The 14606-nt window shown below is 48.8% G+C and overlaps 1 protein-coding gene across 1 annotated transcript in view; it reads left to right on the top strand.

Annotated features, from left to right (window-relative positions):
• The window catches only part of LIAS (lipoic acid synthetase), a 193946-nt gene that overhangs the window by 73386 nt on the left and 105954 nt on the right, over window positions 1-14606 (top strand). The window lies entirely within an intron of this gene.

Here is a 14606-nt window from a genome sequence, read left to right as displayed (position 1 = left end):
GTCACAGCCCCGGTGAACCGGAGGGACTTAAGCCTCACTTCCGGTTCATAGGGGACAGCTGTAGTTTGTGCGCTATCTCCTTCCTCACTACCACATAAGTAGAATGCCAATACACAGGCGCGCCAAAGACAAGCCCGTCTGCGCCCGTCTGCGCCTGGACCGAGCCCAGGGTCACAACCCCTGCTTGTTGTTCACCTATCCCGGAGTCCAGGTTGATTTATTCATGATATACTCTACTGAGCTATAATAGGCTTGACATGATGCCCAGCAGTTCGACCCTTCTAAAGAAATAAAATCATGTATTCATTGTCAATCGAAATTTCTTTTTTCAAAAATAAGAACTGCCAACACAGGGACAAACTATCCATGTCAACAACCAATCTCTCCCAAAAAAGTATGAGGTATGCTCATTAATACACGCTCTCGAGTTAAGCATAATGTAGAATTTGCTGAATTATTGACAGTACACAAGATAGATATCGCTTTTGTCACGGAAACGTGGGCTGATGGCTCCTCGGATCCCGACCTAGTTTCAGCCATTCCCCCCCCCCCCCGATTCTCTATAATTCGATATGATAGGCAAGAGAAACGGGGAGGTGGCCTAGCAATCATACTTAAAGACACTCTAAACATATTAGAGTCGTCTGTAGGAAGCAGTACAGAATGCAAGTTGATTTCGTTCAAAATCACTTTAAGTGATAACTACACGTTCAAGGGAAAACTACTGTACAGACCCCCAGCTGCAAAAAAATTGGGAAGTTCTGATTAGTCCTATAATCGAATCAAGTTTTGAATCGGAGGATTATTCCATTCTATGTGTTCTTAATTGCCATCTAGAAACCAGGGATTATAACAACACAGCATTGATTATAGAGATGATGGCCAGTGCAGGAATGGAACAAAAAGTCAATCATCCTACGCATGATGCCGGTCACACTCTTGATGGCATATTCACATCCAGCCCCTATTTGAACATCCAAGAGACTCTGCCCATTCCATGGTCGGATTACAAAGCCATCATATTTGCAGTACCCAATATTCACAGTCCTACTATCATATAACCTGTTTGAGGTCTGGTTTAGTATGAGGCCCCCTACATGGTAACAAATTTACAATTCAAACTAGAAAGTATCACATTGTTTACACAGACTTTCAACAAAATTTACTAACACACAAAGTAAAAAAGTGAAAAAGTAAGCAAGTAAGTGGTCAAAAGATAATGTACTAGAATTACTCTTGGTTAAAATTTCACATTTATTTTGATTGCATTTGAAAAGAATTTTGTAAACATTTATTAACATTTAATAAAAGGAAATCATTACATTCAATTGATAAAAACATAATACATTTAAAAAAAAGAGAAAAGCACAATAACTGTCACAGACAGTTATTATGCTTTTCTCTTGCTTTTCTCTTTTTTAAAAAATGTATTATGTTTTTATCAATTGAATGTAATGATTTACTTTTACTTGCTTACTTTTTCACTTTTTTACCAGACCTCAAACAGATTATATGAGAGTAGGACTGCTCCCATAGTCTGATCTATCCCCTACAACCAGGAAAAGGGAACTTTTTTCTTTTTTTAACTGACCTTAGACCCATTCCCTTTCCGACAAGAAGGGTGTCTCCTTAAAACTTCTATATTGTACCCAATATTCACTCCTCTTTAAGCACCCATAATTCCTATAAGACAACTAAATGGCGCAATTGGAGTAACATTAACCCCCAGGCTCTGCAAAACGCTCTAGAAGCTTCAAAACCAGTTCTAACACCAGAGCTAAATCTGGCAACAGCTAACCTCACGAAGTGGATTACGTCCGCAGTAGACACTTTAGCTCCGAGGAGAAGCTTTACCAGTAAACGCGCCGAAAAATCTGACCCTTGGTTCAGCGATGCACTACGCGCTCAGAAACAACTATGCAGAAAACTAGAGAGATGCTGGAGACGGAATTATGATGATAGTGAAAAATCTATTTATGCACAATCACTAACTGTCTACCAAAAAATTATCCTGGACAGAAAAAGTAACTATTTGTCAAATAAAATTCGACAGGCCGGTAATTCTAGTAAAATACTTTTTTCAACCCTCAAAAAGTTTGTCACATTACCAGAACCAATAAAAACAGACAGTAGTCTTTTAATTTTGCAACTGTCTCACAGATTTTTTCAAGGACAAGGTGCAAAGTATTTTTGATACTCTCTCAGACAAGGGTATGGATGGTTTAAGAGTTTCCCCCACCACAACACTCACAGGCCCTAACAGAGTCTGAGATACCTACGTACTACAGAGCATAGAACAGATTTCACTGTTAGTAAGCTCCACAAAATCCAGAGCTCCCACGGACCCCTGCCTGCCAAAAATATATCAAATGGCTTCAGATAGTGTTAGCAAACATCTCCACTTACTGTTTAACGAAATCATTAACTCAAGCATTTCCCCCGACACCTGGAAAATGGTTTCAATTCTGCCTTTATTGAAAAAATCTAATCTAGATCCCAGCAATACCAGTAATTACAGACCCATCGCCAGGATTCCTTTTCTAGCTAAGGTATTTGAAAAGATTCTGAACTCACAATTGTCTGCATTTGTTTCCTCAGCAGACCTGCTGGACTCCTCGCAACATGGTTTCCGTCAGGGTCATAGCACTGAGACTGACTTGCTTTCAGCAGTAAAGGAGCTCCAGGCGATTTTGGATACGGGTGCCAGGGCTGCCTTGATCCTTTTAGATCTATCTGCGGCGTTTAACACCATGAGCCATGACATCCTAATCGGGGGCTCCAAGAAGCAGGTGTCAAAAATACTGCTCTTAACTTGATCAAATCCTACCTGAACAACAGGTGTCGGTATGTTTAGATTTGTGACTCCTGTTCTGAGCGTTTTTCACTTCCTTGTAGAGTGCCGCAGGGCTCAGCACTGAGCCCGACATTATTCAATCTATATGTCGCCCCCCTAGCGGACATTATTAGGCAGTTTTGGTTTTTCTTTGGTCTCCTTCGGGGACGAGACCCAAATAGTGGTGTCCATCACAAACAACTCAGAGGAACGTTTTAGTCAATGTATGTCCCAAATTGTCCAGTGGATGACAGCAAACTGCCTGACGCTCAATGAGAGCAAAACTGAAGTGCTTCTGTTGGGTTCTAACACCTCCTTCTGGACACAGAACTGGTGGCCTTCAAATATGGGATCACTCCTGTCCCCAGACTGTTAGGTGCGGAACCTGAACTTCATTCTCGATGATAGACTTATGTTTCAACATCAGGTCAGCAAGGTTTCCTCCTCTGTCTTTTTGATACCAAAAGCAATTAGAAAAGTACATAATTTCATTCCGTGCGAAGCAGTAAAAACCCTGGTAACAGCATTAGCCCTTACCAGACTTGATTATTGCATTGCTTTGTACAGTGGCCTTCGGAAGCAATATATGATCAAACTACATGGGCCCAAAATGCAGCTGCCTGACTGCTGCTGGACATTCCCAAATTCCAGCCTATTGCCCATGGTTTAAAGAAACTTCACTGGCTTCCCATGATAAAAAAGGACAGAAGTCCAATCCCTTTGTTTAGTTTATAAGGCTCTGCGGGAACTGGACCAAGGTTTCTAAGGCAACATTTTTTCGTGGTACCAGCCTGCTAGAAACCTCTGTTCATCCCAAAGAAGACTTCTTCAGATACCCAAATATATAAAAGCACTTTGGGGATGAAGAAGTTTCATTTTGGGTACAGTGAAACAGTGGAATTTACTTCCAACAGAGATCAAGAATAGCCCGACATTGCTCACTTTCAGGAAATCACTGACAACCTGGCTATTTGCTAGCTAATTCCACGTTATAATCCAGATGTAGGTTGACTTTCCGCTGAGCGCCTAGACGCCACCGGGCAATCGTACGCTATACAAATCCTAAATCAAAATCAAATCAAATCAAACTGATTAGGGTCAAAGTGCTTGACTCTAGTAACTCTTCATTTTCATCACAAAGTTTCAAATTGTGACTGATTGACTTTACATCCCGAGGATGTATATTATTCCCACGAAAAAGTGATTCACTGGCCTCAAACACATTTACTACCCAATATGTTTCCACACACACTTGTTTGGATAGACTATATATAACAAAGTAATGCGAAACTGGTACATTTATCAAGGTATTACACAGGGTTCCATATGCCTACTAATAACACGCTTCCTTTTATGTCCAGTGACCTTCATCTTCTTTAAAATGAATTATTCAAACCACATGCATTTAGTGGCCAGTTCACCAGTCTGTGCAGAACATGACGTGCCGAGCCGTCAAAAACAGATTATGCCTACTGGGTAAGGCTTACCTTATGATGGATCCCTTTAATGGCATGCAGAAGGGCAGATCTATTTTAAGACTCTTTGCCTGAGATATCCATGCTTGAAAACTCATGCCTCTCTAAAACCTCTATGGCAAGATCTGACCACATGTTCCGCAGAGGGACTTTAAGGGCTGATCGTTACTTGCTCACTGTTTGGTGTCCTAGATTAGTGACAGGAAATAATGCTATTCAGGTGCGGACCCAAGGGCGTAAATTTCCTTCTGACATTGAAAAGCTATGCTTGCGGAGATGTCGGCTTTCAAAGCTTGTATTTAGTCTTTCTGTCTTGCCAAGCACAATGTAGTTTGCATGTAAATGTAGTGTATTTTATATAGCGCACTTCTACCCGGAGGCCTCGTAGCGCTGTATTCATACTGCTGTGGAACCCATCCTGGCTTTCCTGTGAAATGTCCACTCCTGGGCACCCCCAAGGTGAAGCCAGGCATCCACAGCGCTGCTGGGGCCGTTGTGGAGATTAAGCAAGCTATTGCCCAGAGTCACAGAGTGGGACCCATGATTAGACTAGGCACCGAGGCGAGAATTATCAGGTCCGGGGAAATTGAGTCCAAGAGCCGCCGAGGCGGGAATTGAACCCTTGTCCCGGGCCAGACCTCTGCATCAGGGTCTGCCGCTCTAACCATTGAGCCACGCTTCATGTGTGTTGGAAATGACTCATCATAATGCACAGCAATTCCTTTTAGCAACCAAGCAATGTAGGCTAGCATTTTCAGTTGGGATGTGTTAAATGCCTAAACTGCTGTCTCCCATTTAAAGAAGTTTTGGTTCAATTTAGTTTTAATTTGTTTGCATCGACGAGCAGCACTTCATTGAAATGCTTGTATGGGATAGAACTTGTGGCAGTTCATTTTATTTTGAGTCAAAATTATTTAATAGGTAATCAGTAGAAATGGGCTGTATATTGTGAAGGAGTCCAGTATGTTTCGGAGGCCATGATGGCTGATTGCCGGGTTACTTGTCCGTAAACACACCCTCCAAGGCAAACACACCCTCCAAAGGTGCATGGACTATGTCCAGAAAGGTGCATTGTCTATGTCAAGAAATATGGAGAAATATCGTTGAAATTGGATTTTGTTTCTGTCTCACCAAACTCCTATGTAAGTGGCTCTGTGGTAGTGCGAACAGTAGAGCATCTTCTGGATGACTGTTGACCTATATGATTAACAGCTCAGTGGTCACTCTCAATGAGAGTCCCAAAACCAATACAGCTTGAAAAACTCTCTGACCAGTTATGCAGCATTTAGTAAGGGGAGAACTATGAGCATAGTCTCAAAAGACCAGGCGCCATGATCATGAGATACAGAGGTAAGGATTCTTGTCTAGCTTTGGTTCCAAAGGTCATTAATTACTTTTTACTCCACCGAGTAGGATTACTTTTACAAATGGATGATGGCAAGCATCTAACTTTAAAGGCCAGATAATGCCCTACAAAGTGTGTGGTTTGACACTGCTTTACCGTATGCCTGACAGCGTTACTGCCGGAAGCATTTTCCTTGATGTTTGTTTTGAAAGTTAAGAGTAAAAAGACTCAGAAAACGGCCACTCTCACAAAAATTATCACTTCACTAAGATGAGCAGTATTTGAGCTTCCTTCTCTCTACCACTAAATATAAGTATACTACACTCCATTTATTCTTGAGTGCAGTTGCTGTAAAAGGAAATTCACGTGCAGAGAATGTAGTATTTTTCTCTGGCACAGAAATTCATTAGTAATATTCAAATGCATTAAAATTCGTTTGGTTGTTTCATTAAAGGGGTTAATTGATAGGACAGTCATTTAAATGGAATATGAAAAAAGTATTATTTACTCTAGCACACTGTGTATATGGTTCTCTTTGACTTTCTACCTCGACGTAATTTTTGCAAATAGGCTATCTTGTTTTTTTACGCGTTATATCATGTGGTTTTATTGGCCCCAACATTTTTATGGGAATTTTAAGATTTTAGTTTGTCTAGCAATATTATTCTTTTGACGCAATCCACTTGTGAGCTTTCTCTGAAGTCAGCGTTTAGCCCATATGTTTAACAATTTGTTCAAAATGTTCAATTTTGTATGATTAACCTGTTGCTGGGTGACTGCAACCTTTTATAGTATTGATTAAATGTCACACAAGCTGGGGCGCTAGAGGGCGCACGAGCTAATGGCCGCACTTTAGTGAGGCTCTGGCTGCCTGGTCAGAACCATCCTGAATTTATCCTGTTAGCCTGCGGGTGGACGCCTGAAACTTACAGCGGTTGTGGACCTCCCTGCCCTGCAGCACCTGTCCAACTTTGGGGGCGATCCGACGTTCGATGCCTGACTTAGCCGACTGAGAACTTTGCCCGGGGAGCACTGCTGCGGAGAGTTGACGCGGCGACCTAGGCGCCGTGCCACGCGAGGCCGAGGCTCGACACGAGGCAGATAGGCCTCAGAGTTGCGGTGATCGGCCTGCTGAGCGCGTGGCCTGCTGGAAGCTCAACAGACGGCGGCGGTGGTGAGTCTCTCCCCTCCTCTGGCCGCTGCGACGTGTGGGAGTGCTGGACGGTGATCCTGGGATCTACTGGAGGTGCGGACGAGACCGGTGGCTTCCGCCTGGGCCTAGCGAGGGGTTGGACTTGTCCCCGGGCTTGATCCTCGCATTGCCGCCGTTGCCCCCGATCCTTACGTGAGCCTGCTGCTTCTGGGTGCAGGGGGCTGAGGAGCGACAAGAGGCCGCTGGAGGACGAGGGCAGTGACCTTGCTGCAAATATCGCTGCCCGCTGGTGGCGCGTTGGGCCTCCCCTCACCCCACCACCCGCCACCCCCCGGTGTTCCTCGGGACCGGACCTCCCTTGCTCCACTCCAGCGCACCGCCGCCCGCCACCCATCGCGGGCTTTGCCGGCTGGCCTTAGTTACGGGAGCCGGGACGCGGCGGGGCGTGGGGATCACTTGGACGCTACTGGCCTGTTCCTCGCGTGGACGACGCCGCCTCTGGCGTGACCGCTGTGTAGGGGGTTTCTGATGCGCGAGGAATTGTCGGGGAGCAGGGAGCGCAGCACACTCGCCGGGCACCTCGGGCGTTCACAGGCGGAGCACGATGGGCAAGAACGATAACAAACAGCCCAAGCTCTCTTTTGAACCTGCGGCCACTAAGAAACAGCTGCGTAACGCGACCGGAGCCGGCGGTGCCCAAGGACCATCGGGCACTGAGCCCCCCTCCACACCCATGGCTCCAGAGTTGCGAGTGCTGATGGAGGAGATGAGGCAGGGCTTCGCCACAATAGTGGATAAGGTGGACCACTTGTCCTCCAGGATGGATGGGGTCGCGCAGAAACTGGAGGTCCATGAGGAACGCTTGACGGAAGCGGAGCGACGTATCTCTGCCTCGGAGGACACTTCAACAACCCACGAAGCGCGCCTAACCAGAATGGACAATATCCTGAGAGTAATAGCGGCGAAGAATGAGGAGTTGGAGGCGAGGAGCTGGCGCAATAACATTCGCGTCACGGGTGTTCCGGAGTCCACCAACACTGGCCGTATGGAGGACTATGTAGAGCGAATACTAATCACTGCAGTGGGTAAGGAGGCCTTCTCTAGTCAATTTATTGTCGAAAGGGCACACCGCTCTCTGGGTCCGGTTCCCAAGCCAGGGGCGCAGCCGCGGCCTATCATCGCCCGGTTGCTCAACTACCGCGACCGCGACACGGCGCTACGTGCAGCATGGATGAATCGGAACCTGTCTTGTGATGGAGTACAGTTTTCCTTATACCCGGATTTTACGCCCATGGTGCAGGACCAGCGGAAGAAATTTTTGGATGTGAAGAGGAAGCTGAGGGACATGCAGGTGGACTACGCACTTCTGTACCCCGCACGACTCAGGGTGACCCATCAGGGCAAACAACATTTTTTCACAAACCCGCAGCAAGCTGAGGACTATGTTAAGAAACTCCACACTGCTAGAAGAGACAGGCGAAACGAGGAGGATGGTGAGGCAGGCGGAGACCCAGCCGAGCATGATGAGTCCTGAGTGTGCCCTTTTGAACACTTGTTTGCTGACTCCCTGTTGTTGTACTGATGCTGGGTTCGGATTCTATGGCCTACCTCCGCCGTGGCAGTCCTGCCCTGCCTTTGGGGTCATAGATGGCTGCTTCATTGCTTTGTGGACTTGCTGTGGAGGGGCGCATGGATTCGAACACTGTGCCCCGGTGATGGGATTGTTATTGGAATGAGCAGGCTGGTGGCAATACAGGAGACGGTGTGAGCAGCAGCTGATACATGGACGGTTCACTTGACTTAATTGGCAGCTTCTCCGAATGGGGGGGCGGCCGCGAGAGACGCTGGTATGGTGTACGGGCTTAAGCCTGCAGGGCTAATGTATGCCAGGCACCACCCCTCCTTCTCTGTCTAACCCCGTATGGCATATGCGGGGCGGGAGGGGAGTGTTGGGGGTTATTGGTGCGTACCTCTGATGCCCCCAGGAGGGGATTCCCCACATGGTTTTTCTATGGTTCTTGAGTATGGGGTCTGGGGCGGGGGGAGGGGAGGGGACATGGTACTGGCAAGTTTGGGTTGCTTCAGTGGGTGGGGGGATGACTTGTGTGGGGGTTTATTTTATTTATTTATTTTTAGAGTTTTCTATAGCGCGAACTTGAACCGATTAGGTTATCAGAGCGCTTTACATAGCACCAGTTCCGTTACATGTTATCACAGTAGTTTACATAGAATCAGTTACGTTGCACATTTCAGGATCTTGAACCTATTATGTTATCAAAGCGCTTTACATAAGACAGCATTCGATGTCCAGTGCCCTCCTCCGCCGTAAAGCGGGGGACCACTTCCAGCCCTCCGAAGTCGTTGAGCTGTTGGGACTAGGCTCCTGGAATTTCAGCTGCCCCTTTGCAACTAATTAGTTTGAAGTCATGACAGAAATATCAGTCCCAGCATATCAATCGGTGCATTACAGGTAAAAACAGGATATAGGACCACTACGAAAGACCAAACGGAGTAAACTGTGGACACCCCGGAATATATGAGGAAGCAGTCGGTGCGTTACAGGTAAGAAACAATTTCATAACAGGTTATAGGGCGAGTACATAGAGAAACATATTGTTGTACATTGTGAGGATCCGAGAATATATGTTGTAGCAGTCGGTGCATTATAGGTAAGGACAGTTGCAGAAACAAGTAAATGTAGAAAGGCTGCAAAAAAAAGAAAAAGGCAGAACTATCACAAGATACAGGCAGGTAAGGAGCGCGGTGGTAGAACTTAGACTATGTGTCTGGTCACAGCTCTTGTTCCAAAAGTGAGATTGAACTAGTCCATGATGGCCGCCACTGCGACAGAACAGTCTAAGATGGCCGCCAAGAAGGGGAATCATAGTCCTCTGTTTGTTGTTATTGCTTTGGACCTGTGTGGAGGAGATATGCCGAGGAGCCTCGTGGGCCTCTGGAGGTACCGGCAGAGATTTATGGTTTCAGTTGGTGACCCCTGCCCTTGTGAGCAATGGCGGTTTAAAAATGTGAAATGAATGGAGTAAATAAAGTACCTTATGATTATTTTCAGCTCAGTGGCGCCTTAGAGCTTAGGATGTAGGATGTAGCCCTTGCAGCAGCATGAGAGGGGAGGGGGGGGGGGCAACCGGGTGTCACGTCCGCCAGGGCTCCTAGGCTGTTCACGCAGCCCGTTGTTGTTGTTGGGGGAAGGGTCCGGTGTTCGTCTGGCCTTCGTTGTCTGCTCCGATTGGGGGTGGGGGGAGGGGTCCGGTTTTCGTCTCGCCCTAGTCCCGGTGTCGGCCGTTGATGCCTCGGGGCAGCCACCACCACCGACCCGAGCCTCCCACAGCCCTCCACGCCGACGGGGCTCCCCTGCCGCAGTGCGGACCGGGCACCGCGCCGATCCGTGATCCGCAGCCCCTCTCCGCTCTCCGATGCCGCCGAGACTGCTCCGGGACTTCCGCTGCTGTCACATCGGCTCGGGTGAGCAGCGCCTGCCCGCCCGACTCGCCCCCGGTCTCCGCTCCTCCTCCCTGCCGCTCTACAGCCCGAGCTGGCAACGGGCGGCCGCCATGTCAGGTCCTCGGCGGGGATCGGGCGCACCCAGCAATCACCGCTCCACAGGCACCAGCAGCGATCGGGGCAGCCCGGCAGATGCCCCGCACCCTCCGCCACAGTTCGGAAGCGTGTGCGTCGCGGGGGGCCCCCCAAGGACGCCGGGCTCCAGGCCGGAGCAGCGCGCGGGTTGGGTTGCTGTGCGTGGAGGGCGGGGGGGTGTTTGACTGTTTGGGTATGCGTTGTTGAAACTGGAGGTATTTTTGCGGGAGATGTTCATGGCATGTATGCAGAGACCAAAGTTAGTGTGTTTGTAAGCATGGCTGGTCGGGTGAAGCGACTGTTCCGGACAGCAGAGAGATTGGTACTTGGTGCGTTCCGACTGAGGGCTGGAGCACTGGCCATGGGCTTTTTTCGGGAATATGGTGATAAGCATGGGTGATGACGCTTTGACTAACGTCTCCATAATGTCCTGGAATGTTCGAGGCCTTAATGACCCCCGGAAATGCAGAAATGTACTTGCATATTTAGATAGGCATCATGTGCAGATAGCGATGCTTCAGGAAACCCACCTAAGCCCACGTAGTGTTCCTAAGTTTGCAAGCAGATGGGCAATTGTGAGTGAGTTTTCCTCCTATTCCACTTACTCGAGGGGGACGGTTATTTTGATCAATAAAGTGCTGCCGTTCCAAAAGTTGGGAGTGAGGGTGGACACTGAGGGGAGGTATGTGATCCTTTGGGGCAGGCTGGGCACTGATGTGATCATGCTTGTAAATTGTTATGCACCTAATATTGACACACCCGGTTTTTTCTTAACGTTGTGGGGTCATGTATTGGAGACCGACGCCATGCACATAATCTGGGGGGGGACTTCAACCTATCGCTGAATCCTGGGGCAGATAGATCAGATGGTAGTGGACAATACAACACGAAAGCTCGGGACACACTTCAGGGTATACTGACGGAGGCAGGCCTATTGGATAGCTGGCGGCACTCACACCCAGCGGCTAGGGAAGGCACGCATTTCACGGCACACGCACGCTCATGGGCGAGGATTGACTACTGCTTTATCTCGCGGGGCCTAGCTGGAGGTGTCGTTCAGGTGAAACATCTACCTCGTACTTACTCGGACCACTGCCCCGTACTAGCCGTACTGGAGATGCCTGGATATGCCAGAGTGCGTCCGCCATGGCGGCTCTTCCCCTCTGTCCTGCTTGACCCTATCTTTAAAAATGAACTTGGTGAGGAGATAGAAGCCTTCTTCCCTAGAAATAAGGGGTCAGTCGATAAGGTGGAAACGATTTGGGAAGCTTTTAAAGTGACTGTAAGTGGGGTCACGATTTCTAAGAGCTGTGGTATACTCGGGGAAATAGTGCGCACGTTGACTAAACTTGAATCAGAGCTTAAAGCGCTAGAGGCAGAGATGGTCAGGAATCCTTGCCCTGACCTAGCGGTGGAATTCAGGGCCAAACTATCGTCCTTCGAGGAGGAAGCTGCCAGAGAGGTGAAATTCCGGGGCAAATACTGGACGGCTAGGCGCTATTGTGAGGGGGATCGGCCGGGAAAGGTGCTCGCGGCGCTCACGAGGCACCAGCGCTTCGCCACCCATATCTTAGAAATCTCTGATGGCGAAGGCGGGACCTACCAGGATACTAAAAGAATTCAGGACACCTTCCTGCAGCACTACCAACGGTTATATTCCACACAGCAGGAAGGCGAGGTGGAGTTCGGGAACTTCCTAGATGACATAGCGCTATGCTGGCTGAGTGACGGCGACAGGGCGTTCCTGGGATGCCCTTTCGAGCTGGATGAGATTAGGGAAGCAATCATGTCCCTCAGCAATGGCAAAGCTGCGGGGCTTGACGGCCTGCCAGCCGAATTCTATAAGTGCTACATCGACATCATGGCACCGGTGCTGAAGGAAGTCTTTGAAGAGTCGCTAGAGGTGGGGATACTGCCGGGCTCAATGAGGGAGGTGGCGATCACTTCACTTCTGAAACGAGGGAAAAACCCGGTAGATACCGAAGCCTATAGACCCCTCGCGCTGCTGAATTGCGATGCGAAGATTCTTGCTAAAGTGCTTGCGACTAGGCTGTCCCTGCTCATGAATACCCTGGTGCTGCCAGACCAATCTGGATTTGTCCCAGGGAGAGCCACATCCCATAACCTCCGCACGCTGTTCTCCCTTATACCTACCATTGCGCCAGACCTACCGGTCGCTGCTGTGTTTCTGGACGCCACCAAAGCGTTCAATTCGGTGGAGTGGGGCTATCTAATGGCTATCTTGAGCAGAATGGGGTTCCCTCGGATATTCATCGCTTGGGTGAAACTGCTCTACACTTCTCCAGTCGCTAGGGTCATCGTTAATGGTGTGCTCTCAGCACAGATGCCGATCACGAGAGGGACTAGGCAGGGATGCCCCCTGTCGCCCCTGCTTTTTGCCCTGGCAATTGAACCACTGGCTTGCAGGATCCGGCAATTGCATAAGGCCAGCGCCTTTAACTGTAATCAACGGCAGATTGGGATTTCCCTTTATGCAGATGACGTTACACTGTATGTGCGGCACCCACAAGAACACCTTAACCCGCTTCTGAGAGAATTTATAGTGTTTGGCGGCATATCCGGAGTGCACATCAATTGGAAGAAGTCGCAATTCTTCCCCCTCACGGCCTCAGTTGCCCATTTTCCGCTAGACTACCCCTTAGAATGGTGCAGCTCTGACTTGAGATACTTGGGCATTGAAGTATCGCTCAATAAAGACGACACTATCCGGCTGAATTATGGGGTGGCTATCTCACGATTGACTGACAATGTGACCCGCTGGTTGGCCCTCCCACTTTCGATGGCAGGCAGAGCCTCCCTGATAAAAATGGTCATCCTTCCACGTTTCCTATACCTATTCCAAAACATACCCTACTACCCGGGAACCTACTTTTTTAAGAGACTTCGAACTGAGTTGCTTCGCCGTTTTTGGGGCGGTAAGCAACCGCGCCTTAGCTGGACTGTTTTGACGCAGCCATATGACAGGGGCGGATTTGATGTACCTGATCTAGAAGTGTATTACCTCAGTGCTCAGGCACAGCACGCCTATCACTGGGTTAGCCCCGCTCCCTTTATGCCGCAGGTTGCTGCAGAGGATTGGATAGTGCATCCACTCCCACTCAGGGGCATGCTGATGGGACTGGTTGGTGATGTCGAGACGCCTGCTACCACTGTTACCTGTACTATTGACTCTTGGAGGAGAGTGACTAAACTGCTAGGAGCTCCCATGCTTTATTCACCGGCAATGCCCCTTGCTTACCACCCGAAGCTATCACTTATATTGGAAAATGGATTTCGATCCATGTGCAAACGCGTTCACCTTAATACATGGGGTGACTTGTTTCAGGATGGGATGTTCCGTACCAAAGATCAGATATTTCGGGCTGCTCCCCCGACACCGATGGAGGTGTTTTATTATATTAGACTCCGTCAGGGTATGCGGGACATACTCCCTAGCTTCCCAGAGGAACCGGGGACAGTTCTGCCATTGCATGTATTGCTCGTGTCGGATGGCAGACACTTGGTGTCAAAGCTGTATGCTGCCGTCCGTGAGCAGCGTCCACCGGTTCTGTCTAAAGCGCGAGTTGATTGGAGCTCTGAACTAAATGCTGAACTCACTGATGAGCAGTGGAAGTATTGCTGCTCGGTCACGGCTAACATCTCCTCCAGCTGTCGATTGAAAATCATTCACTACAAGTTTGTACAGAGATATTATTACACTCCAGTCAGGAAGCTGCGCTTTCGCCTCTCAGAGGACGATAGATGCGCACGATGCCGTGCAGAAGGCGCGGGTTTCCTACATTTGGCCTGGGAGTGTGGAGCGATACAGGCATACTGGGAACAGGTACATGCTGCGCTCCAGGTCATGATTGCTGGCCCTCTTCCTCTGGATCCGGTGGTGATGTTGCTGGGATATACCAGGGATGTACCCAAGTCGGACCGTAGATTTGTTGATATCGCGTTGCTGCTCTGTTAGACGGACCGGGAGGGTCGGCCGAGATTACGGGGAGAGGTCTCCAGGGAGAGCCGTCTCCAACGACTGTACAGATAAGTAACTTCCCCCCCACAGACGGACACCACACAAGATTGAAGGTTAACGAGACTTTATATGCAATTCTTAGGTTACGTCGATATGATACAAGGAGGTCTGGACTCAGGGGTCCCCTCGGTTCTGATCTCTGGTTGAGGAAAAAGGGTAGCGGG

The sequence above is a fragment of the Lissotriton vulgaris genome, chromosome 3_2, assembly GCF_964263255.1.
Source record: "Lissotriton vulgaris chromosome 3_2, aLisVul1.2, whole genome shotgun sequence".
NCBI lineage: Eukaryota > Metazoa > Chordata > Amphibia > Caudata > Salamandridae > Lissotriton > Lissotriton vulgaris.
This window is presented reverse-complemented; position numbering and strand designations above follow the sequence as displayed.